This window comes from Dama dama, chromosome 14 (assembly GCF_033118175.1).
Source record: "Dama dama isolate Ldn47 chromosome 14, ASM3311817v1, whole genome shotgun sequence".
NCBI lineage: Eukaryota > Metazoa > Chordata > Mammalia > Artiodactyla > Cervidae > Dama > Dama dama.
Window position 1 is genome coordinate 11,274,124 of NC_083694.1, and position 24,094 is coordinate 11,298,217.

Here is a 24,094-nt window from a genome sequence, read left to right on the forward strand (position 1 = left end):
TTCCAGATGGTTACTTTTCCCTTCTCACTGCTGGAGCCCAAGGAGATTTTTCTCTGCCATTTACTGTGGAAGCCTTGTTGAGGTCCTGGAGGTAATGTCACAAAACTGTAGGAAATACCTGTGACTCTGTTTACCTGGAATGTTTAACTTTCGGCATTGTCCCCACAGAGTCTCCAGCAGTTTATTAGCGACCCTGTGGAGTTCCCACCCAGCATGGGTCCCATGGCTATTCTGCTCATGCTTTCTGCTTCAGTAAACCATGTCTCCCTGTATGTGCCAGACTGTCTTTCTGGTCTTGGGGCAGCATTTTTCCCTGTGTCTTCATCTCTCTCATAGTTCCAAGAAGAGCTGTTGATTTTTCAGTCTATTCAGTTTTTCACTTGTTCTTGGGAGGGAGTGGCAACTTCCAAACTCCTTACGTGTGGAACCAGAAACCAGGAATCTCCCCTTTCCTCTAATATTAAACTGTGGATAAAACTGCATTCATTTACAAAGAGAAATTTAAAATATAGCACAGTCAAATATCACCTATACTTTGAGTGCCATAGTTAGAATCTTCCAAACTGTCTAATATAATATAAAATGTTCCAAATAGAAGGCATTTTACAAGTACTTACTGAATGAAGAGATAAATGAATGAACTTCCATTTACTGTGACCATTTATTATTTATTCTGAAATGAGGAATTAAGTATCTTTTAAAAACTGTTTTAATTGAAATACAGTTGACATACACTATTACATTAATTTTTGGTGTACTGCATAGTGATTTAACATTTGCATATATGATGAAATTATCATCACAATAAGTCTAGTAATCATCTGTCTCCATACAAACTCATTACAATGTTCATTTATTATTAAATTTAAAAGAAATTCAGCTCACTTGTACTATTTAAAAGAGTTTGAATTATCTACTGGTTCTGTCTACTATTATATTTGGGGTGGTAGAAATAGTTTCACTGTTAGAATAGATTCTGAAATGCAGTGGTGAGTAGGAAATAGCATTTGCCCTTCCCTAGACCAATTAAGAAACTATTTAAAGTTAAGAATTTAGTTAAAGAGTGAATATTCAATTACATGAGGTCTTGTTTATATATATTGAAATATAGTTGGTTTACAATGTTGCATTTAGTTTCTGTGCAAGCAAAATGATTCAGTTATACATATCTGTATTCTTCTCCATATTCTTTTCTATTATGGTTTCTTACAGGGATTGAGTACAGTTCCCTGTGCTATCTAGTAGGACCTAGTTGTCTGTATCTGCTAAAACTCCTAGTTTATCCCTCCCCCAGTCCCTTTACCCTTTGATAATAGCTTATTAAAAAGCAGAGACATTACTTTGCCAACAAAGGTCCATCTAGTCAAGGCTATGGTTTTTCCAGTGGTCATGTATGGATGTGAGAGTTGGACTGTGAAGAAAGCTGAGCGCCAAAAAATTGATGCTTTTGAACTGTGGTCTTGAGAGTCCCTTGGACTGCAAGGAGATCCAACCAGTTCATCCTAAAGGAGATCAGTCCTGGGTGTTCATTGGAAGGACTGATGCTGAAGCTGAAACTCCAGTACTTTGGCCACCTCATTCGAAGAGTTGACTCATTGCAAACGACTGATGCTGGGAGGGATTGGGGGCAGGAGGAGAAGGGGATGACAGAGGATGAGATGGCTGGATGACATCACCGACTCGATGGGCATGAGTTTGGGTAAACTCTGGGAGTTGGTGATGGACAGGGAGGACAGGCGTGCTGCAATTCATGGGGTCGCAAAGAGTCGGATACGACTGAGCGACTGAACTGAACTGAACTGAACCATAAGTTTGTTTTCTTTAACAGTGAGTCTGTTTCTGTTTTGTAAGTTCATTTGTATATTAGTTTAGATTCCACATATAAATGATATTATATGATATTTGTCTTTCTCTTTCTGACTTACTTCATTTAATATGAACATCTCTAGGCCCATCCATGTTGCTGCAAATGGCATTATTTCATTCTTTTTATAGCTGAGTAATATTCCATTATATGTATGTATCACATCTTATTTATCCATTTATTCTTCTGTTGATGGACATTTAGGTTACTTTCCTGTCTTGGCTATTGTGAATACTGCTGCTATGAACGCTGTGGTGTGTGTATCTTTTCAAATTAGAATGAGATCTTACTTTTATATCCATGATAGACCCAGCAGAGTGATCTGCATAGTAAGGACTCAACAAATATTTGCTGACTTCTTTTATAGCATCTCTTTATCTTATTTATTTACTTTGGCCGAGCTGTGTGGCATGCAGGATCTTATTCCTGATCAAGGACTGAGCCGGTGCCGCTGCGTTGGGAGCACGGAGTCTTAACCTCTGGCCCACCAGGGAAGTCCCATATTTAATTAGACTTCCGAAAAGACCTTTCTTAATTAAATTTAGCACAGAAAACCTCACATGTTTGCTTCACTTCAGGAAATCCAGGAGGGCCCAATCACCATAAATCATTTTCAGAAAGAGACCAATAGAATGTGAAATGCCACTTTAGAAAATCTAAAGTTTTGTCTTTCTCTTTCTGATTTATTTCATTTAATATGCTTGATTTAATATGAAAATCTCTCGGTCCATCCATGTTGCTACAAATGGCATTATTTCATTCTTTTTATGAAAGTGAAAGTAAAGTCACTGAGTCATGTCCGACTCTTTGCAAACCCACAGGCTGTAGCCTACCAGGTTCCTCTGTCCATGGGATTTTCCAGGCAAGATTACTGGAGTGGGTTGCTATTTTCTTCTCCAGAGTTGAGTAATATTCCACTATATATATGTACCACATCTTTTTCCATTCATTCTTTAGAAAGACAAAAGACTTCTTTACTCCTCAAGTCTGGATGAGACACCTAGTAGGTACCAGCCACACTTCTGGGTGCTGGGAGCTCCAGTCCACAATCTTGTGCAGAGAGTCAGGCATGCAAAGAGCATCACCTGTTTTATTGTCTTTATTTTTTGACGAATAATCTTCCTTCTGCGTGGTGTATTCCTTTCTGCATCTGCCTCCTTTTCTAAGTGTTTTTCTATTAATGTTGTTCCTCTTGGAAAGGTGGGCAGAAGAAGAGAACCGTGAAGAGTTGGACCAGGTATTGGAAAAAAGGGTGGGCTTGCAGGTTTTGGAATTCAGCCAGCCTTGTCCTAAGTTCCCTCTCGGCCTCCTGTGTTCTGGGGTCACAGGTGTCCATCAGGGCTCTGTGAAGTCTGGAACATTTCTGACTTGGTGGGGGTGGTGGGTGTGCATGCTTATGTGTGCACATGCACGAGCCTGTAGGTGGGTGTGCATACATATGTGTACACATGCACGAGCCTGTATTTGTCCACATATGCACACACAGGCCTGTCTACACATGCACACATAGGCATACTGAGATCTTTTTTCCTTCTCCAGTGGGAATGATCAGCAGTTGCCGGCTACCTGCCCCCATATTTTATTCTCTGTGCTGTCATTCCCGTGGCAGAGAGCTTTTTAATATATTTCCTCTTTCAATTCTACTTTCCTGGCCACTTCCTAGCAACACAGAGGCAGATGCCTCCGGCACACCATGTGGACACCTCGGGATGCGGCTCAGCACACTCAGCGCACTGCACACCCTGCCTGGGGCCTGCTGAGACCTTGTGTGAACTTGCGATGCCCTCATATAATTATCATTGCCCATTGAAACTCTTCTCTATGTATATGTTTCCACCCATAGTTATGGACTTTCAGGAATTTTTATTGAAGAGGAGATGGTCTTTTCTGTTTTTCTCCTTATTATGTTTTGGATTATTTTTAAGGAAGAGAGGAACAGAAGATCTTTCGTTCTGCCTTCTTTTCCTAGAATTCTCTCAAAAGGCTTAAAAGGTGGTTGCAGTCGGAGTGAAAAAGATAAAGATGTAAGGCTAAAAGTTGTTGGTGATAGAAAATCAGAGTTTAAGACTTGAGAGGTGAAGTGTTCGATGATGATGTGTTCAAATAGGCTCTAAGTATCCATGGTTGAATGGAGATGAAAAATAATGAAGATGAGGTAAGAAGCTGTCAGGCTGGGCTCTCAATTCCATCATCCGTGTGAAAACTGATGGATAATTGCAGTAATTGGGGTTAAAGAGGAGGCTGTGGATACCATAGCAAAGTTCTCAGAGAATGTGCGTCAATTGAAAGCTATGGGTGAGACAGTAAAAATGCAGACTTTTTATGTTGCTTCTTAAATGAAAGAAGCTGCACCCCGTGACAGTTTAATAAGAGAAAAATAAAAAAGCACAGGAAGCAAGGGCAGGCCTGAGGGGCAGTGTCCGTGGGCATCAGTCAGAGCTAGAAGTGCAGGATTTGGGAGTGCTGGCTTGCTGGAGGTAGCGCTCTGTGTTAGGAGAGATGGCTTCTAGACCTTCGCCAGTGTCGGGGCTCATCCCTTTCTGGACATTTTTCATGAAACTCTGCTAAATCTGCAGGATTTTCTGATTTCATTAAATTTTCACAGTTGTATTTTCCCTCCTTCTTGATTAATACAGAGCAGAAAGAGAAATACTATTTTCAGTGTATGGTAGCTGCTGACTCTTTTTAATGGAATTGCTTAAATTACCTCTGGGGTAATTTTGTGGATGAAAGTACTAGGCATTTTTGCATGAGAATCAGGATGCCGTGGGTCTGAGTGAGTGGGAGGAAGACCGGTGTGAACTATTGGACAAGACAAAAGTGAAAAGAATTTTGAGTTACAGGGAGTCAGCCAGAGGAGATCATCTAAGTGAAGAGCCAGACAAGGAGGAAAGAGAGCTTTGCAGACGTGGTGGAAGGTAGGGGACTTGCGGGTGAATATGGACGGTGAAGAATATTTCTGCAGCAGAGGAGTGATGGCAAATCTGGAAACAGGGATGTCCCCCACTGAATCTGAAGTAATTCCTTTCCATTTTATACTTTTATACGGTTACCATCAAGTTTCCATTCCAAGTTTTGTGGCTCAAAATAGCCTTGTGTTATTATCATTTGGGGAAAAACAAGTGTTTCTGTTAGGACTGGGCATGGCTCTGTATGGCAGAAAACCTCAATATAATGAAAAGTTTTTATTTCTTGTGTAAAGAATTGTAGGAGGGGACCTTCCAGGGCAGGAGTTCTGGTCGCACGGCCATCAGGCACCGTGGTCTTTCCTGTTCTCAGGTCAGCCACCCCAAGGGAGTGTCTCTCAACCAGCGTTCCCTGTGGTCACTGCCGCAGGTCTCAGACCTGCGCCTGAGGGGGTAGTAACAGGTAGTCTCCTCTTCTCTGATGAAGCTTCCTGCTAATTCCCCAGATCCCCTCCATCCTCCACGTCAGCAGACCTCAGTATGCATCTCACTCACCAGTACTTAGAGACAAGCGAGGCAGTGAGACCAAGACTTCTGGTTGCCTGCAAGCCGTCTAGCTGAAAATCAGGATTCCTTTTTTTGAGAGAGAAGGTGAGGGTGTGTTCTCACAAGGAAACCAGTACCTGTGTTTCTGCTGTGGAAACATGAAATCCTGCAGGAAGGGCAGGCAGACCTGCTGGGGACCACAGCTGGGTGAGTCCAGCTGCAGGAAATATTGTTATGTTGGGCTTTGCAGTCTTCCAAATACTTATGAACTTTATTATACAAGACGTTTCATTCATATTGCTACCAAATTTACCAGAGAAGTATGGAGGTACTGGAAAGTTGTCAAGCTAGTGGAAGCTTTTACTTTAAGCTTAACTTGTGTTATTGGCTATAAATATTGTCAGTGGTTATCCTTAAGTGACAGGCTTACTTTGTTCATTTTTGAGAAAATGTCTGACAGATATTCTTGTCTGAATAACATTTGTCTGCCAGTTGTTCTTTGCAGTCAACGTGCTGTTTCATGAAAATAGTAGAAGGTTCAGCTCACAACTAAACAATTGCACAAATGTTTTTGCTCATGACAACGATCGTACTTTTACATACAGCAGAAGGGCCTTGTGTGTGCTTCCCAACTTGCCACACAGAACGTTAAAAAGGGTCCAGACTTAATAATGTTTCTGCTTCATCAAGGACATCCTTAGGTAGAAGTGGATGTGTTGGCATGAAGACAACAACCACTGTTCATTCATTCCAAAGTGACAGTTGTTTAGCCCATCTTTGTTCTGCACGTTCAGTGCAAAGGTCAACACAATGAAAATGACAGTCTTAGTCTTTGATTAAGATGGCTCTGACCTTGCTCACCACAAGAGGGTTTGGGTGGCCCTCTGCAGACCACATTTTGAGAACTGCTGAACTAAATTATCCAGTGTTGTATTTCAATATAACTCAGAATAAATCCACTAGATTTTAGCGTTCAGTGCTATTTCTGAACACCACAGAAATTAATAATTTTTGTATTCTTAATTTCAATTAAATAAGTAGTTTATTGGACAAAATTATATTTGACAATTTAAAAATGTCCAATAGCGATTAAAATGATTGAATACTTTTCCCTTCCCTGCTAATCCCTTTCCTTAGAGAATATAATTTGCGAAGCAGGAGACAGAAGGTGACATCTTAGTGAAGGGTGATGGAATCAAAAAAACCTGTGAATTTAGCATGCTGTTTTAAATTATGGCTTCATATTTATCACATTTTCTTCAATGATTACTGGCCTCTTTATTCTTTTTAAAAACATCTTTCACTCGTTCATTGAAATTGTTAACTGCATTATCCAGTGAGACGTATTATACGTTTCCATACAGTGAGTGTATCTTACAGATGGTAGGGATTTTATTTTTGTCTCCACAGTCACCTGAGTTTCTCCGGCACTGGCCACAAGGTACGATTTTACTGGGGAGCCCGCGGGGATCTCTTTCAGCTCCTGTTGTTCATCTTCTCTCCTGGAAACTCCACGTGCCATTCATTCTCCTTCAAAGTTGCCAGCTTCTTTCAGATCCTGAGTTTTCTCTCCCCTCATATGTTTGCAGAGCACACTCCAAACATTTGTTTGGTTTTTTTTTCCTCTTTACCAATAGAAAATATGCATGCAGACCCTTATTTGTTTTTAGATATTGACTAAAAATCAGTATGGAAGATATTAAAAATTAAAAAGTCAATTCAATCATCCAATCTTCCATCTGTTTTATTTAAGCTGAGCGGCTCCCATTATAATATGCTGTCAGTCCATTGTTCTCCCTTACAATAAACCCTCTGGTCTTCACTTCATTTCTCTTTCATTGTAGGTTTTCATGGTCTAGCTTTTGAACATTTTTTAAATCACATGTTTAATTATATTTCTTCTTTATCTACTGTGTACTGAATTGTGTCACCTCCGAATGCCTGTGTTGGCACCGTAACACCCAGTGTGGTGGTATTAGGAGATGGGGCATTTGGGAGATAATGAGGCCTAGATGAGGTCGCTATGTAAGGTCACATGAAGGTTTGGTGTCCTTGCTGGATGAGGAAGAGTTACCCAATGCTCTCTCTCTTTCTGCCCCGTGAGGATGCAGTGAGAAGATGGCCATCTGTAGTCCAGAAAGAGAGCCTTCGCTGGGGAGTTGGATTGGCTAGCCCCCTGGATCTTGGATTTCCCAGCCTCCCAGAACTCTGAGAAATGTTTGTTGTTGTTGTGGTTCAGTTGCTCAGTCACATCCAACTCTTTGCAGCCCCATGAACTGCAGCATGCCAGGATTCCCTGTCCTTCACCATCTCCTGGAGCATGTTCAAATGCATGTCCATTGAGTCAGTGATGCCATCCCACCATCTCATCCTCTGTTGTCCCCTTCTCCTCTTGCCTTCAATCTTTCCCAGCATCAGGGTCTTTTCCAATGAGTCGGCTCTTCGCATCAGGTGGCCAAAAGTATTGGAGCTTCAGTTTCAGCATCAGTCCTTCCAGTGAATATTCAGGGTTGATCTCCTTTAGGATTAACTTGTTTGATCTCCTTGCAATCCAAGGGACTCTCAAGAGTCTTCTCTAACACCACAGTTCAAAAGCATCAATTCTTTGGTGCTCAGCTTTCTCTATAGTGCAACTCTCACATCCGTACATGACTACTGGAAAAACCATAGCTTTGACTAGATGAACCTTTGTCAGCGAAGTAATGCCTCTGCTTATTAATAAGTTGTCTAGGTTTGTCATAGCTTTTCTTCCAAGGAGCAACCGTCTTTTAATTTCATGGCTACAGTTTCAATTCTACAGTCACCATCTGCAGTGATTTTGAAGACCAAGAAAATAAAGTTTGTCATGAAGTGATGGGACTGGATGCCATAATCTTTGTTTTTGAATGTTGACTTTTAAACCAGCTTTTTCATTCTGTTATTCAAGCCACTTGGTCTACAATATTTTATTATGGCAGCCTGAGCTAAGAAACCATTTATCTGGAAGAATTTCTATCCTAGATCAATTCAACTGCCTACTTTTTTCATATCCACACTTGATTGAGCAATTGAGCAAATCTTGAGATTTCCAGATGATTGGTGACACAGTCTGTTTCTATTTGCTGCCCTATCTGGGAGACCTTGCAGTTAGAATGGGAAAAAGTAGTGAGAATTTTGATCCTTTTCTACTCTCTTCCAAGTTCTATCTCAATTTCCCTCTCACTCTCACAGCAGAGAATTGTGTCTTCTACTTTGTTGGAGGAAACTGGAAAGAAACATGTAGTTTAGTGAATCTGAATTCGTATCTTTGACTCTGACACATTCTGATTGTGTGATCTTGGACAAACTATCTTCTTTGAGCTTTTCTTTTTTTCATCTACACACTGGGAATATAGTATTGCAGGAAGCTCTGAGTATTAGATGACTTCTAACACTGTGATTGAGATATAAAATGTAATCAATAAATATTGATTATAATATTTGTTCATATAGAGATTGAAACCACTTCATGGGAATTCTTTCAACTTGTTGCCACTGCACCTTTAAATTTGTTTGTATTCTTCTTTATTCTTTCCTCCCATTAAAATGTAATGGTCCTTCTTCAAATCCATTCCTCAGCTGCACTATACCCCCATTAGACCTTCATGAGGTCCTTCTTCCATCAGTTATAAACACTTCATCTTTCTCCACAGTGGATCCTGCCTAATCTTTAGACCAAGACTGGCTTCTCTGATATTTTGAAGTAAAGCATTGCTTCTTTCATTATTGCTCTATCTTGCTCCTTTTTTTCAAACCATCACCTTCCTGCATCTGGTTAAAGGCTCACCACTCAAGACCCAACTTGGATGTCACTTCATCTATAAAACTGTTCATAATTCCTACAGTTTTGTCTAGGTGAATTTTGGGTTTTGCTTTTAATTTTTCATTTATTTTAATTAATTTTTATTGGGATATAGTTGCTTTACAATGTTTTGTTAGTTTCTGCTGAATGGCAAAGTGATCAGCTATAGACACACCTATTTCCCCTCTTTTTTTGAATTTCCTTCCCCTTTAGGTCACCATGGAGCACTGAGTTTCCTGAGTTTACAGTAGGTTATTAGTCATCTATTTTATACATAGTATAAATAGTGTACATATGTCAATCCCAATATCCCAATTCCTCTCAGCCCCCTTCCCCCCTTCATATTAGATGCCTTTTTAAAATGTCATCCGTTAAAAAACTGCCCCCTCCCTGTCAAAGCACATATCATACTGGAAATGCCCATGGCTTTTTGGTGCCTCCCCAAATTATTGCGAGCTCTTTCAGGATACAAAACCTGTATTTATATTATTTACTATCATATCTTTCATACTGTGCAAAGTGCTTGGCATGTAGTAGGAATTCAATAGCCATTTATTACTTTAATCAAGGGAAACAGATAAAGCTTAAGGAAGAATAACAAGAGAAGTTGAAAATGTTAGAGGTATTTTAAAATCGTTGTCCTGACTACTCACTGGCTTATATATTCTCCTGTAGCTCTGTTACAAGTTGCAAGATATATGTGAACAGTTAACAAAGTAGAGATTGGATGCTGTGGAGGCTTAATGTTAATCCTTATGTAGAATATAATTTAAGAGTAATTAAATGGTCAGTGCTCTTTTGAACTTGCTAAATTGCTTTCCCATTCTCTGTCTGCAGTCAGACTTAATTTCTCCCAGGGGTAATAATGGTGAAAGGTCAGAAATTTGTGGAAAGGCTTTCCTTTTCTTTCTCTTTTTAATTCACAAATAGTATTCTTGAACCTCCCCTCCCCCCGCACACACACCCCAAATGAAGCAAGCCTTACTTAAAAGTGGCCTAGGGATGTTCTGAGCATGAGATGCGATATATTGAAGGTGTTACAAATTTTAGACCACTGAAGGAGGCAATAGATTCTTAGATAAGATGTCAAATTCTCTCCTTCCTTTTGTTTTATCATGGCAATGAGAAGGGCTAGCATACAGGAGCATCCAGGGAAGAGAGGAGACTATTTTGGCTCATGAGATTTTATGAAATCTGTGCTCTCTGAGTTAAATTGTATTGCCTGACTCCTAGGGCACAGAGATGCCCTATGGTTAATAAAATATTTTAACATCCTTTCAGTCATGGTCTCTGCTTCCTTTTGGAAATTATACCAGTCACAAAGGACTGTGATGACTACAATAAAAAAAGTGGTGGGGTTGATCAGTATATGTAGCCACAAAAAAGAGCTCTCCTTGCTTTTATTCCTGGGACTGGACCTTAATTATGAAGACTTTTCCATCGTATAAATCTTCAGCAACCTCAAGGTCAAGGAAAGCCCCTCTTCCCAGGAAGTAGTATTGAAGTATACACATTAGAAAAGACAGAAATGCTACATAGCTTGATCAATACCCATAAAATGCCTTCTTACTCAAGTGGGTAATTTACAATTCAGTGATCCACATGCCAATGTCATCTCAACCTCCATGCCCACCGCATACCCCGATAATACCAGGATCCATCTCCAGGACTACAGGTCCTTTCTCTCTCTCCTCTTGAGAATAACTGAAGGAAGAGAGAGATGTGATTCCCTTCACTGTGCTGTGTGTGAAGGTCGCAGAGGAAAAACATGCAAAACAACCGAACTGAAGAAAAACAATGACCAGGCTGGGCTTTTTGTCTAGACCCATTGTCTTAAGGCACTTCCTCTGGCCTGACTTGAAGATAAAGACAAAGGAAGATTAATGTTTCTTATTCTGTTTATTACAATAGAGAAAATGATGATATGTTGTACTGATGCTGAAGCTGAAACGCCAATACTTTGGCCACCTGATGCGAAGAACTGACTCATTGGAAAAGACCCTGATGCTGGGAAAGATTGAAGGTGGAAGGAGAAGGGGATGACAGAGGATGAGATGGCTGGATGGTACCACTGACTCGATGGATATGAGTTTGAGTAAACCCTGGGAGTTGGTGATGGACAGGGAAGTCTGGCGTGTTGCAGTCCATGGGGTCGCAAAGAGTTGGACACAACTGAGTGACTGAACTGAACGGAACTGTAATACTTCCCTAATATTTTTCTAAAATGAATGCTTTTGCTGACCAATATAAAGGATAGCCAAGGTTCTTAACTGGTGATGTGGAGGTGAATGTGTACCCTGCTGGTAACATTGTTTTTTGTGTCTATATACAGTTGCATTTTCCTTGGGCGATCCCAAGGAATTCAAGACCTGGAAAGAAATAAGATTTGTTTATCTATGTAAAATATTTGCAGCTACAGATAAAGATATGGATAAAGACCCCTCAAATAGGTATTACATACAGTATATATGACTATATATATGCATGTATACATGTGTGAATGCATAAAAATACACATAAACATGCATGCGTGCATGCTAAGCCGCTTCAGTCGTGTCCGACTCTGTGTGACCCTATGGACTGTAGCCTGCCAGGCTCCTCTGTCCATGGGATTTTCCAGGCAATAATACTGGAGTGAGTTGCCGTGCTCTTCTCTGGGAGAGCTTCCCAACCTAGGAATCAAAGTCACGTCTCCTGCATTGGCAGGCATGTTCTTTACCACTAGTGCCACCTGGGAAGCCCACACATAAACATACATGTGCTTATTTATGCACGCATACGTATAATACCTACCAACACATCAACTTGTTGACATTTTAAAATGACCAAAGGTTTTACAAAAAGAAAAACGCTTGAATGCTTTGAACATTTTTCTCGTAAGGAGACATAGATCATAATATATTTATGCAGAGGTCACTAGGCTGATAAATTACTTGGGGAAAGAAAGAGGTGGTTTGCAGGAAGGTCAAAGCACCTGAAAGATAGGATGAAATCAACTGTCCATATAATTTCATTTCTTATTCTTTTTATTTTCTTGATTTCTCTTCTTGATTTGCTTTTACCAAGATGAGTATCAGTAAATGGCCATGCCAATATTAACAATGAATGAACTAAGCCTAAATAATTAATTTCATTGATGTCTTTCTATCTCTCACCAAGAGCATGTATATCACTTCAGAACTGAGTCAGGGATAAAACAAGTTAGCTGTAATGTCATTTCTAGATTTAATGCTTATACTGGAGTGGATAACCATTCCCTTTTCCAGGGTATCTTCCCAACCCAGGGATCAAACCTGGGCCTCCTGCATGGCAGGCAGGTTCTTTACCGTCTGAGCCAGCAGGGAAGCCTGATACATAAAATAGTGAGATTATAGTCTTTGTTAAAAAGGCCAGAGAAAAATCCAACATTTTTATCATGAAACATTTACTGGTAACTTTCACAGGACACAATTTGAGGGCCTACAATGTGACACTGGAATTCTGCAAGTCTTTCAGATACCTGTCTCTGACCCTTTATCATTTCTGTGACTGGCAGCACAGGCATGTCTCAGGCATTCCCTGTTTTGGTCTGTGCGTAGTTGGGCAAGGGTAGTGTTGAACAAGGCAGAGACGATGTACTTTGAAAGGGTCTCTAAGCACCGTTTTGTTCATAGTCAGTCATGCACTTTAGCCAGCAAGTGTTTAATTTCTAACTTAATAAAATTACCAAAATGTGGATCTTAAAATAGGTGTCTAAGAAATGTCTCTTTGGGGAGGGATTACCATCAGCCACACAGAAAGCAGGATTGGAGACTGTGATCGTACTTACTGTAAAAAAGCATCTGCTCCTGGGCCTATTAATCCTCTTGCTTATAAAAACTTTCCAGCCCTAAGCACAAACAGCAAAGGATGTGGGTAGAGAGGGCGGCAGAGTGCCTGGCTGGCAGTCTCTGGTGGGGAGGGCCCGGCCCGTAAACCCATCCCTGAAAACCACTTCCAGGCACTAATGTCCAGCATCTGCTGGCCCCTGCTGTTTTATCACTCTGCTCGACCACGTCCAGTTTATCCAACCTAATGTAGGTAATGAACATGAACTCTTTAGGGTCGCTAAGGACATTTCCTAATGAATATTAGAAACTCGAGAAGGGAAATGATGGTAATGGATGCAGCAGTGTTCTCTGAATCACTAGACCAAATAAATTGGACAAGACATAATAGCTTCTTGTTTTTGCCAGAGACACACTCTGGTTCCTTAGAGAGGAATTCAATCATTTTTGTTTCGGTCAACTCTTTATCAGCTGTTTGAATCATTTGATGAATAGCTCCAGTGAATATCCTGGGGCCTGGGATTTTTATGAATCACATAGGGTACTTGTCTGTATAATAGAAGAATTAAGAATATTTCAGTTGAGCATGTTTTTCTTGCCACATCTTGTGTCCGAAGTTAAGTGTAATGAAGAAGTGATGTGCCCACTTGGCGTCTTTTGAGAGTTGCTTTCATTTTCACTTTTATATTCTAGTGAAGTGATACCAGCGAGAGCACCCTGAGGGTCACGGAGGCCACCAGCTTCTCTGACATTATCATCCTTTTAAATGCAGAGGAGGCTGTTTTAAAACTCAAATACAGTCTTCTAGTGTTCAAATTATTTTCTCATTTAGTAATAATAATAATATTTAACAGCTCATGCTCATACAGTGCATATTATCAGCAGAAATTCTAGATCCTCTACCTGTTGTTTTGTTTTTCAATCGCTATGTCATGTCCAGTTCTTTGCAACCCCATGGACTGCTGCTGCGACCCCATGGATTGCAGCACGTCAGGCTTCTCTGTCCTTCACTGTCTCCCAGAGTTTGTTCAAACTCATGTCTATTGAGTCCATGATACCGTCCAACCATCTCATCTTCGACTGCCCCCTTCTCCTTTTGCCTTCAACCTTCCCCAGCATCAGGGTCTTTTCCAATGAGTCGGCTCTTCACATCAGGTGGCCAAAGTATTGGAACTTCACCTGTATAATCCATTTAGTTTTCACAAAGACTACATGAGCTGAATACAATTAATATCTGTTTTACAGAGGAGGAGACCAAGGCCCAGAGGAGTTTAGAGACATACCCAAGGTCACAGAGTTGTTAGGTAGCAGAGTTGAGATTGAACTTCCCCATGGTGCTATACTACCTTTTAAAAATTTATAGCACAAGTCAGAGTTATTTAGTGCTCCTGGTCAACTATTTGGTATTAATAATATAGAGGAAAATGTGAACTCTACTCATGTCATTGCAAAAAAGAGCAATTAGCCCTGAAATCCATAGATTTTTTTTTTTCCCCCTTATTGATCATGCTCAATTAAAGGTGTTTAAGGCACATAGCCTTATGGATTTTTGAGGCTGCAGGGAACAGAGATGTGTTTGGTTACGGGAGATAATAGGGCTTTTGATTAAGGAAGAGCAGGAAATAGCCTGAACGGGTACACTTTCAGGCCCCACGCTGAGAATAAAACTGTAATTCAGTATGGGTCATGCCTCAGGGCAACACGGAGCTTTGCTTGCCATTCACTCAGCGTTGCTCCAGCCCTAACCTGGTTCCCTGTGCCGCCTGCAGAGACATGGGCCCATCTTCTTTACTGCGGAGTCTGGCTGTTTTAGACCCCAGCCCATCTCTGTCTCACCTGCTTTTGCTGCTGTTAACTGACTCTGTCTTCACACGTTTCCCCAAGAGAGAGAATTTGTTTTGTCCGAGTTGTCGTCACCCAGCGTAAGGGCATTCCTTGTGGGCACGGGTACCTGACAGTCACCTGCAGGCGGCTGCCTTGGGCGCGACAGCCACCCTGCTCCGGGCAGCTGTGCCCAGGACCGACACCCTGTGCCCCTGAAAGTCTCCTCTTCCCTCAGAAGAGAGCTGAGGACACTCAGACACTGTGTCCAAATCCTGCCTCCACGTATGTCCCCGTAAACTATCTAAATGCCAGTCGGCCTACAAACTTCCCTGAGCTAAGCTAGATAGCAGTTATTGTCCATGAGTTTCTTATTTAAAGTGAAGAAAGCAGTATTTTCTAAATACATAATTAAGGGAAAAGTGTTATCTAAATATTGGAATGCATGTTAGATAATATGTTTAAATACACAGGTGTGTGTGTGTGTGTGCTCAGTTGCGTCCAACTCTTTGCCCCTGTGGACTGTAGCCCACCAGACTCCTCTGTCCACGGGATTTCCCAGGCAAGAATACTGGAGTGGGTAGCCACTTCCTTCTCCAGGGGATCTTCCCGACCCAGGAATCCGACCAGAATCTCTTGTATCTCCTGCATTGGCGGGAGGAATTTTTTATTTTTTTTTTTAACCACTAGCGCCTCCTAGGAAGTCCATCTTCCAAATCCTTGCATGTCTTTTCTTACAAAGATTTAAGAACTGAGAGATGTGTCTTTAAATGAAGAACTCCAAGTTTAATATCAAACTACATTCTTTTAAATAAGACTTCAATTATTCAGTTCTATTGCTATTGGTTTCTTTCTATTTGGCTGTTAATAAAAAAAGCAATTACTCCGTAATTTCTAGGGCATGATGTGCCTTTCAAACTTTAAAGATGGTTGGCACAAGCAATAAGATATATTAACCTGAAAGGCTCCATCCCTGTGGATGGATGTGTGTCCTCCTGAGTGTATTATTACGCTGCCTGAGTGGCGGCACCCCTGATGGATTGTCCACCTGAGCTTTGCTCACTGTGGGGAATCTTTTATCCCCTGTGTTCTTGTGACAGTTTAATATGGAGACCTCTGTGCTCATCCTCATATAGTAAGGAAAATGGTCTCGTGGAAAAAAAAAAAAAAGTGGGACTAAAAATGAGTTTTGGTGAGCAGAGCTTTCTCAGAAAACTGAGACACCCATTCCAGAATATTTTTAAAGTGTTCTTCCTTTTGTTACAGTTTGATCTGTTTTGAAATAACAGATTTTCCTTATTGATTTATTTCTTCTTTAATCTTTCCTTGATAGTTGTGGAATTCAAGCTCAAATGATACTTTTTTTTTTTTGTTCCAAAGAATTTTACTTTGTATTTGTCATTGAGGAAAAAAAAAAAAAAAAGACTGTCTCTAGTACATTTTAACTTATGTGAATTCAAATCTGTATTGTGTCTTTTTCCCCTCTGCTGCTCTCTGGAAATGTGTTGGGCTTGGTCTATTATACTAAATTCTGGCTGAACCTTGGTTCCAAGTTAGCTTAGAGACAGCTCTCTGCTGCTCATTAGTGGAAATGTTTTTAAGCCCATGGTGGCAGGTAAAGGAGAGGCCCATAAAATATTTATAAAAAACAGAATAAGCTGGATTAGGAGTGAGGAATCCGGTGCTAAATTGCACCACAATTCGAGGTGAGTCACTTAACCCCTCGACCCTCAGGTGCTTCATGCAGAGCTTGCTGGTGTTAGTACTCAGAGGTGGTTGCGAGTTTGAAATATTAATACCAGCTGTTTGGTACACGGTCCCTTTTCTAGGTCACTTGAAAATGCTATTTTTTATTGGGTAGATAGGATTACCTAGGAAACAGACATTCTGTCAGCTAAATGACACTTTGCTGGGAGAGAAGTGCTGCGATAATAGAGCTAACGTATGGATAATTCGTCTTTAACTTAGCCATGGTACCACGGACTCTCAGACTGTTACAGACAGAAGGGGCCGATGTGGCACAGTATATTCAGGGCATATTGATCTTGGTGCTTTACAGGTGCTTGTCATTCCCTGGGGGACCCTAGAGTTGTAATGAGGGAAAGCAGCAACTTAGTGGGATCTGACATTCTACTCCTCAACTTCCATAAAAGAAGTTCAACTTTCTTTTGTACATATTTTTTGGTGTGTCTGCAAATAGTTTCAAAATATTCTGCCAAGCATTTTTGAATATTACTGATCATATTCAACATCTTCACTTACACTTAAAAATCTGCTCCAAAGTCACACTAGTCTGTGATTCTACTTCCCAAAAGAACTATAGCATTAGTCCAAAAAAGTGTTAAGATCCTGGAGCCATTTTCCAAACTCGGCTGTACACTGAAGTCACCTCGAGAGATCTACAAATCGTGATACTCAGGAACTCCCCAGACCAATTATATGGAGTCTCCCTCGGTGGTTCTGATGAGGAGCCAAGTCGGAAGCCACTGGCTTGGTGGGAGGGAGAGGTGACTGTGACTTAGGCTGATGGGGAGTGGGGTCATGGAGAGAGTGGACTCTGAGCAGAACTTCACAGATGGGCTGAATTCTGATGGAAAATAAATGGAGGCATTTTAGGACATGTATTAACATTCATTTCAGAGACTAGAGAGGGATGAATAAAGATGGAGAAAAACAGAAAGAGAAACAGAGCAGGGGGAGTGAGGGAGGAAGAGGTGGAGGAGAAGATTAGAAGTATAGCGTGGCATTAAGAATTAGAATTAACTTCGTATATCAAATTCTGACTCTATCATTTACTACAAGTGAAAAAATGTGGCCAAGTTATTTAATCTCTAAATCTCAGATTCTTTATCTGCAGAATGGGAAATGAAAAGGCCTACTGATGAGGTTTGTTGTTGCTCAGTCGCTAAGTTGTGCCTGGCTCTTTGCGACCCCATGGACTGCAGCGCACCAGGCTACCCTGTCCTTCAGTATCTCCCAGGGTTTGCCAAATTCATGTCCATTGAGTCAGTGATGCTATTGAACCATCTCATCCTCTGCTGCCCTCTTCTTGTGCCTTCAGTCTTTCCCAGCATCAGGGTCTTCTCCAGTGAAAGCTCTTCATATCAGGTGGCCAAAATATTGGAGCTTCAGTTTCAGCATCAGTCCTTCCAGTGAATATTCAGGGTTGATTTCCTTTAGGGTCAACTTGTTTGATCTCCTTGGAGTCCAAGGGACTCTCAAGGGTCTTCTCCAGCACCACAATTCAAAAGCATCAATACTTCGGCACTCAGCCTTCTTTGTGATGACTGCTGGAAAAACCATAGTTTTGACTATACAGACCTTTGTTGGTGCTATTGGTAAAGAACTTGCCCACCAATGCAGAAGACATAAAAGACAATCTCTGGGTCAGGAAAATCCCCTGGAGAAGGAAATGGCCACCCAGACCAGTATTCTTGCTTGGAGAATCTCATGGACAGAGGAGCCTGGAGGGCTGCAGTTCATAGGGTCAAAAAGTGTTGGACATGACTGAAATGACGTAACATGCACATGCTGTGTGTGATTAGTCACTGAATCATGTCCGATTCTTTGTGACCCCATGGACTGTAGCCCACCAAGCCCCTCTGTCCATGGGGTTTCTCCAGGTAAGAATACTAGAGTGGGTTGCCATGCCCTCCTCCAGGGGATCTTCCCAATCAGGGATTGAACCCAGGTCTCCCACATTGCACGTGGATTCTTTACCATTTGAGCCTCTAGTGAAGCCCAAGAATATTGGAGTGGGTAGCCTATCCCTTCTCCAGGGGAACTTCCTGACCCAGGAATTGAACCGGGTCTCCTGCATTGCAGGTGGATTCTTTACTAGCTGAGCTACCCGGGAAGCCCCAGCATGCACGTATGTACACCTTAGTCAGCAAAGTGATGTCTCTGCTTTTTAATGTGCTGTCTAGGCTTGTCATAGCTTTCCTTCAGAGGGGTGTCTTTTAATTTCATGTCTGCAGTCACCATCTGCAGTGATTTTGGAGCCCAAGAAAATAAAGTCCATTACTGTTACCCCATCTATTTGTCTTGAAGTAGTTGGGCCAGATGCCATGATCTTAGTTTTTTGAATGAGTTTTAAGCCAGTGTTTTTTCTATAACAAAATAAAAGTGATTATTTGTGGGATGTCATATGGAAATAGACCACAAGGTGGCAACAGAGTACTTGAAGTAAATATAGCTCTGCTTACTGCAAAATGATTGGATGGAATGCTTCTAAAAATATTTTTAGATATATATGTAGACGACTTAATAAAAATATGATTGAAAATTTGAATTTTAAGTATTTTTCTGGGTACTGTTTTGCTCTCAAATGTGAGTGCTCACTGAGTAAGCATTTTTAAAAATAAAACTGTGGATCTAGTCAGAAATGGAGGGTCAAAGACGGGATGGGTAGAAAAGAGCATTCCACAGGCTGGTCAAAATAACTCCTATTCTCAAAAGAAAGCAAAATACATATATGTATCTATTTACATATGTACATGTATACACACTTATTACATATTCATGTATTATATACAAATACCTATCTTGCATATATTTTATATAATTATATAACGTAGAACATATCTCTCCTTTTCTCTGTATCTATTCGTCTTTACTGTCTATTAAATCTGAGCATATTCTTCAAAGGAAGCAGGCTGGACTGTCCTGTGCCTTCGAGCTTCTGGAACAGCCCTGTCTCACATTTCTCTCCAGACTCCACTCAGAAACCCCTCTCTTTGTGAAGCCCTTCCTGATATCTCTCCAGGTAAAAGCCTTGCTGTTTGCTTGGTTTCCCGCGGCCCATTATTTCCTCACAGGAGTTTCTCTCAGTCTCGAGGCCTGTTCAATGCACTTCCTTACTTTCCTAGCTGCCCTCTTTTGCTTAACTGTGAGTTCTTTGTTAAAGGAGTTGTATCTTACTTGGGTTTGACTCCCAGAGCTGGCGCATAACAGGAGCCTATGAAATGCTTTGTGGATGAATATTAAGCCTTCCATGCTGAGAGAACACTATGGGGAAAAAATGGCTAAAAAACAGAGAATGTACTTAGACTGTGGTCCAAAATGTCAGTGTTTTCTGACCAGTGTTGATATCAATCACATGTAATTGATAATAATGTTCTTGAATTTATGAATTCATTATGGTATTTTGCTAATATTATTAATTTGAAAATTATCATTAAATGGTTGCTATCCTTTCTATTTCTTAGAGTGTGGGGTGGAAGAAACTAATTTTTAATAGATATGAAAAATACATAGATAACTGTTGTCATTGCCATTTTGCACATTAACTTGTACTGTATAACTATCCCACCTCCCCATTCACTACATCTCTGAAGCAAAGCAGATCAATTAAAACTAGACTCAGCATTGGTCCTTCCATATGCTGGTTGCTACTCCTTCATCAGCTAGGAGTTTAGATCTCTAGTTTTTTTTAACCCCCCTGTTTATAAACCTTCTGCTTATTTTCAAATAATGCACCAATGCTAAAACTCTGAGCCAATAAGACTCAATTTTCAAGAACCAAATGTTCAGCTAGAGGTGCAGTCTCTTGGAGATGTGGACTAATGAATACCTTTGTGAGTAGTTTAGTTTCTTTGAAGAAAAGTGTTTAAAATAATTGTTTGCATTATTTAAAATTGCAATAGTATTTTCAATGGCAATATTGTAAAAAACCAGCATTTTCTTAAATTTTTTTTTTACAATTTTTAAAGGTTACACTCCATTTACAGTTATTATAAAATATTGGCCGTACTTCCCATGTTGTAAAATACATTCTTGTGGCCTATTTTATACCCAATACAATCACAGTATGTTAATTTTCCTTTTTAAAGGTGGAAGATGGAGTTGACCAAGATCTCATTTCTGCTACAAACCATTGCATTGGAGAAACCCCCCCCCCACACACGATACACACACACGCACACACATGCATACACAACACACACACACACAGGATACACACATGATACACACACGAAACACACACACACACACACACACACACACAATACACATATCCTCTGTTTTGTCTCCACTAATAAAGGTCTTTAGTGACCTGAGATTGTAGGCAGGTGATGATCATGCATTTCTACCAAACCCAGACATCCCTCCTGGCATTCGCTGGGCAAACTGAGAGTAGAATCTGAGTGTAGAATCTGTCTTTGTGCACTAACCCTGTATTTCCTTAGATTTTTCTTAGGTTTCCTCAGAGTAAAAAGAATAAATATGATTTACGTGACACAGGAAATCTAGAAGAGACAGAGACATTTTCTGTTGCTTACACAGCCATCCTTGCTTCTCCTGGCAGTATGGATAAAACTCCTTTTTATTCCTCAGAACACTTTATGTAGAGCTTGTAAATGAAATTTGAAAAATATACAGCAGAATCTTAAGACAGTGTATGTAAATCATTCCCCTAATTGTGAATAACTCTGAATGCCACATATTTCATGTCAATCTCAATTTATTCTTCCCAGAAACAATCCTATGCAAGCTCTCCATCCCAGTGCCTCCCCACCTCCACTTTCCATTGAAACATATGTGCCTATTTTAGTCATTTCTTCCATGCTTTATGTAATCTTTCAGAATCTGTTTCTCTGTGTGTGAGTCATGTACCACTTTGATGAACCATTTTCTCAACCTTCAATCCTACTGTTTTTCCCTTTATTAGCAAGATGTTTTAGAAATCTTACTCCTAGAATAGAACACACATGGTTGATTTATAAAGGCACCCTCTCCTTCATTTTCTCTCTCTGCCTAGTCCATTGGCTGCCTCCTGATCAATATCATGTTAGCACCCAGTGACCACTTACTGAATGCGTGATTAATGAGTGAATGCACCGTTTGCAAGGCCATTGAGTTAAAGAATTTGAGAAGAAAGTGATTGCCACATATGAATATCTTGATTCCTTATTTTGTTTATTTAAATATCAAAGATGAGTTATTTCATATATTTATTTCTTATTTTCCCAGTGCCTAGCATAGTTTTTTGCCCACACTGTGTATCAAAACATTCTTTACCATTTCTGGGTCTGTAACTCTGTTTGTATCTTGGTTCTACCATTTATTAGCCATGTTAACCATTCTTAAAGCTCAGTTCCCATTGTAAAATGCAGAGAATAATACCCAGTTAATAGATTCCTTTTGAAGATTAAATGAGTTAAATGATGAGAACATAATTGGTACCATCATCCGTTGCTGCTTAATAGTCCACCCCCAAATCTTAGTGGTACAAAACGGGAACTATTGTGTTTTGCGCAGAAACTCAGATAGGGATCATTGGAATCTGGATCTCAGCCTGGAAGACTCAGATAGCTGTTAATTGCTGTTGTTGTTCAGTTGCTCTGTTCTGTCTGACTCTTTGTGACCCCGTGGACTGAAGCACACCAGGCTTCCTTCACCATCTCCTGGAGTTTGCTCAAACTCATGTCCATTGAGTCAGTGATGCCATCCAATCATCTCATCCTCTGTCATACCCTTCTCCTCTTGCCTTCAATCTTTCCTATCATCAGGGTCTTTACTAATGATTCAGCTCTTTGCATCAGGTGGTCAAAGTGTTGGAGCTTCAGCGTCCATCCTTCCAATGAATATTCAGGGTTGATTCCCTTTAGGATTGACTGGTTTGATCTCCTTGCAGTCCCAGGGACTCTCGAGAGGCTTCTCCAGCACTACAATGAGGGTGCATCAAATGCTGGGGCAGAATCTTAAGAAAGGCTAGTAATGCCTGATGGGTGGTGACTTAAGCGGGCAGGCACCCCCATGGCAGTGCTCTGTAGCCTCTCTATCTTGTTTGTGCTTCTGACAGTGTGGTGACGGGCTTCCAGAAGCTCCAGTCCCAAGAGTGGTGTCTGGAAAGCAAGTGTTTCATGAGAACCAGGTGGAAATGGTGCAGCGTTTCTGACCTAGCCTCAGCTGTCACACAGAGTCACTTCCTTTATGTTCTCTTGGTTACACACTGGTCCCTAAGTCCAGCCTAGATCCTAAGGAAAGGGGGACTAGACTCTGCCTAGGAATGGGCAAGGTCACACTGCTGGGAGGCCCACAGATGGAGAATGTTATCGCTGTCATCTTTGCTTAATGCACTCCGTCTACACAGAACTTGGCAATACTGACTGAAAAGAAAAACATGTTCCCGTTACTGTAAATGGTGATGTACATTAAAATGTATATATATATGTGTGTGTTTCTGCATTTGTACGATTAGCAGTAGGCTCTGAATTCATTGTCCCCGCCTGGAACAGCGGCTCACTCAGCTGGCTCTGCTTACTATTGGCTGAATGAATGTAAATGCTTTGGTGACTGAGCTAGTTCTGTCTCTTGATCACTATTTTGGGTTCTTGATCTCCGATACTACCTGACCTCTTTTCCTGGAGGGAGCTACCAGTTGACCCTGTAGATTTATGGTTCTGTGTGATTGTGAATGGTGGGCAGTTCCAGGCTGTGTCTCCCCTTCACCTGGCAACATTATGTGTATGCTTCAGCCTCTTGGATCTGGGAAGGATGGAATGTCCAGGTTTACACAAGTTTTTAATATACATGTGTGATGAAATTATCTTGTTCTCCTTTGCTGGCCCCTTGTCTGCTTAACTTCTAACTGGAATGTTCCAGGACTCAGTCCTTGCACCTATTTTATTTTCTACCCAAACTCCCTGACTTTGTGAGGCCATCCAGTTCCATGGCCTTAAAAACCTATCTACTATTTATCACCAACTCAATGGACATGAGTTTGAGTAAACTCTGGGAGTTGGTGATGGACAGGGAGGCCTGGCGTGCTGCAGTCCATGGGGTCACAAAGAGTCAGACACGACTGAGCAACTGAACAGAACTGAACTATTTATCTATCCATCCATCTATGTATCTATATATTCATCTCTATCAAAACCTTTCACATACACATAATTTCTGGCTCAGGTCACCTACTGTTCACCTCCACTTGGCTGACCGATAATAATTTCAAACTTAACATGTTCAAAACTGAATTGCTGAATCATATCACCTTCTGACCTGCCAATCTGCACCTGGAAAGCACCTTCTCCTTCTGTCTTCAGCATTTTTTCAGTTGCTTGGATTAAAAATGATTGTATCACGTTTGTCTCCTCCCTTCCTGCCATCATCTAATCCGATACGGAAGGTAATTCTCTCGGCTCTGCCCTCATATTGTCACTGTCCCTCACCTCCGTGGCTATGGCCCTGGGTCCCATCCTTGCCTCTCTCCTGCGTGAGAGTCTCCGAGCCGCCTCCCTGATCTTGGTGCTTTATGCGTTTGTTGCCTTCTAGTCGATTTTCAACGAAACTATCAGAACAAGTTTTAAAAAATATAAACTAGTTCTTT

At 40.9% G+C, this 24,094-nt stretch overlaps 1 long non-coding RNA gene and 1 other non-coding gene across 2 annotated transcripts in view; one reads left to right on the plus strand and one right to left on the minus strand.

Annotated features, from left to right (window-relative positions):
• Window positions 1-24,094, plus strand: part of LOC133069007 (uncharacterized) — a 188,212-nt gene that overhangs the window by 90,459 nt on the left and 73,659 nt on the right. The gene's annotated exons all lie outside the window — the stretch shown is intronic.
• TRNAG-GCC (transfer RNA glycine (anticodon GCC)) lies at window positions 12,409-12,480 on the minus strand. Its single transcript has one exon. It is a non-coding gene; the product is annotated as a tRNA-Gly (tRNA).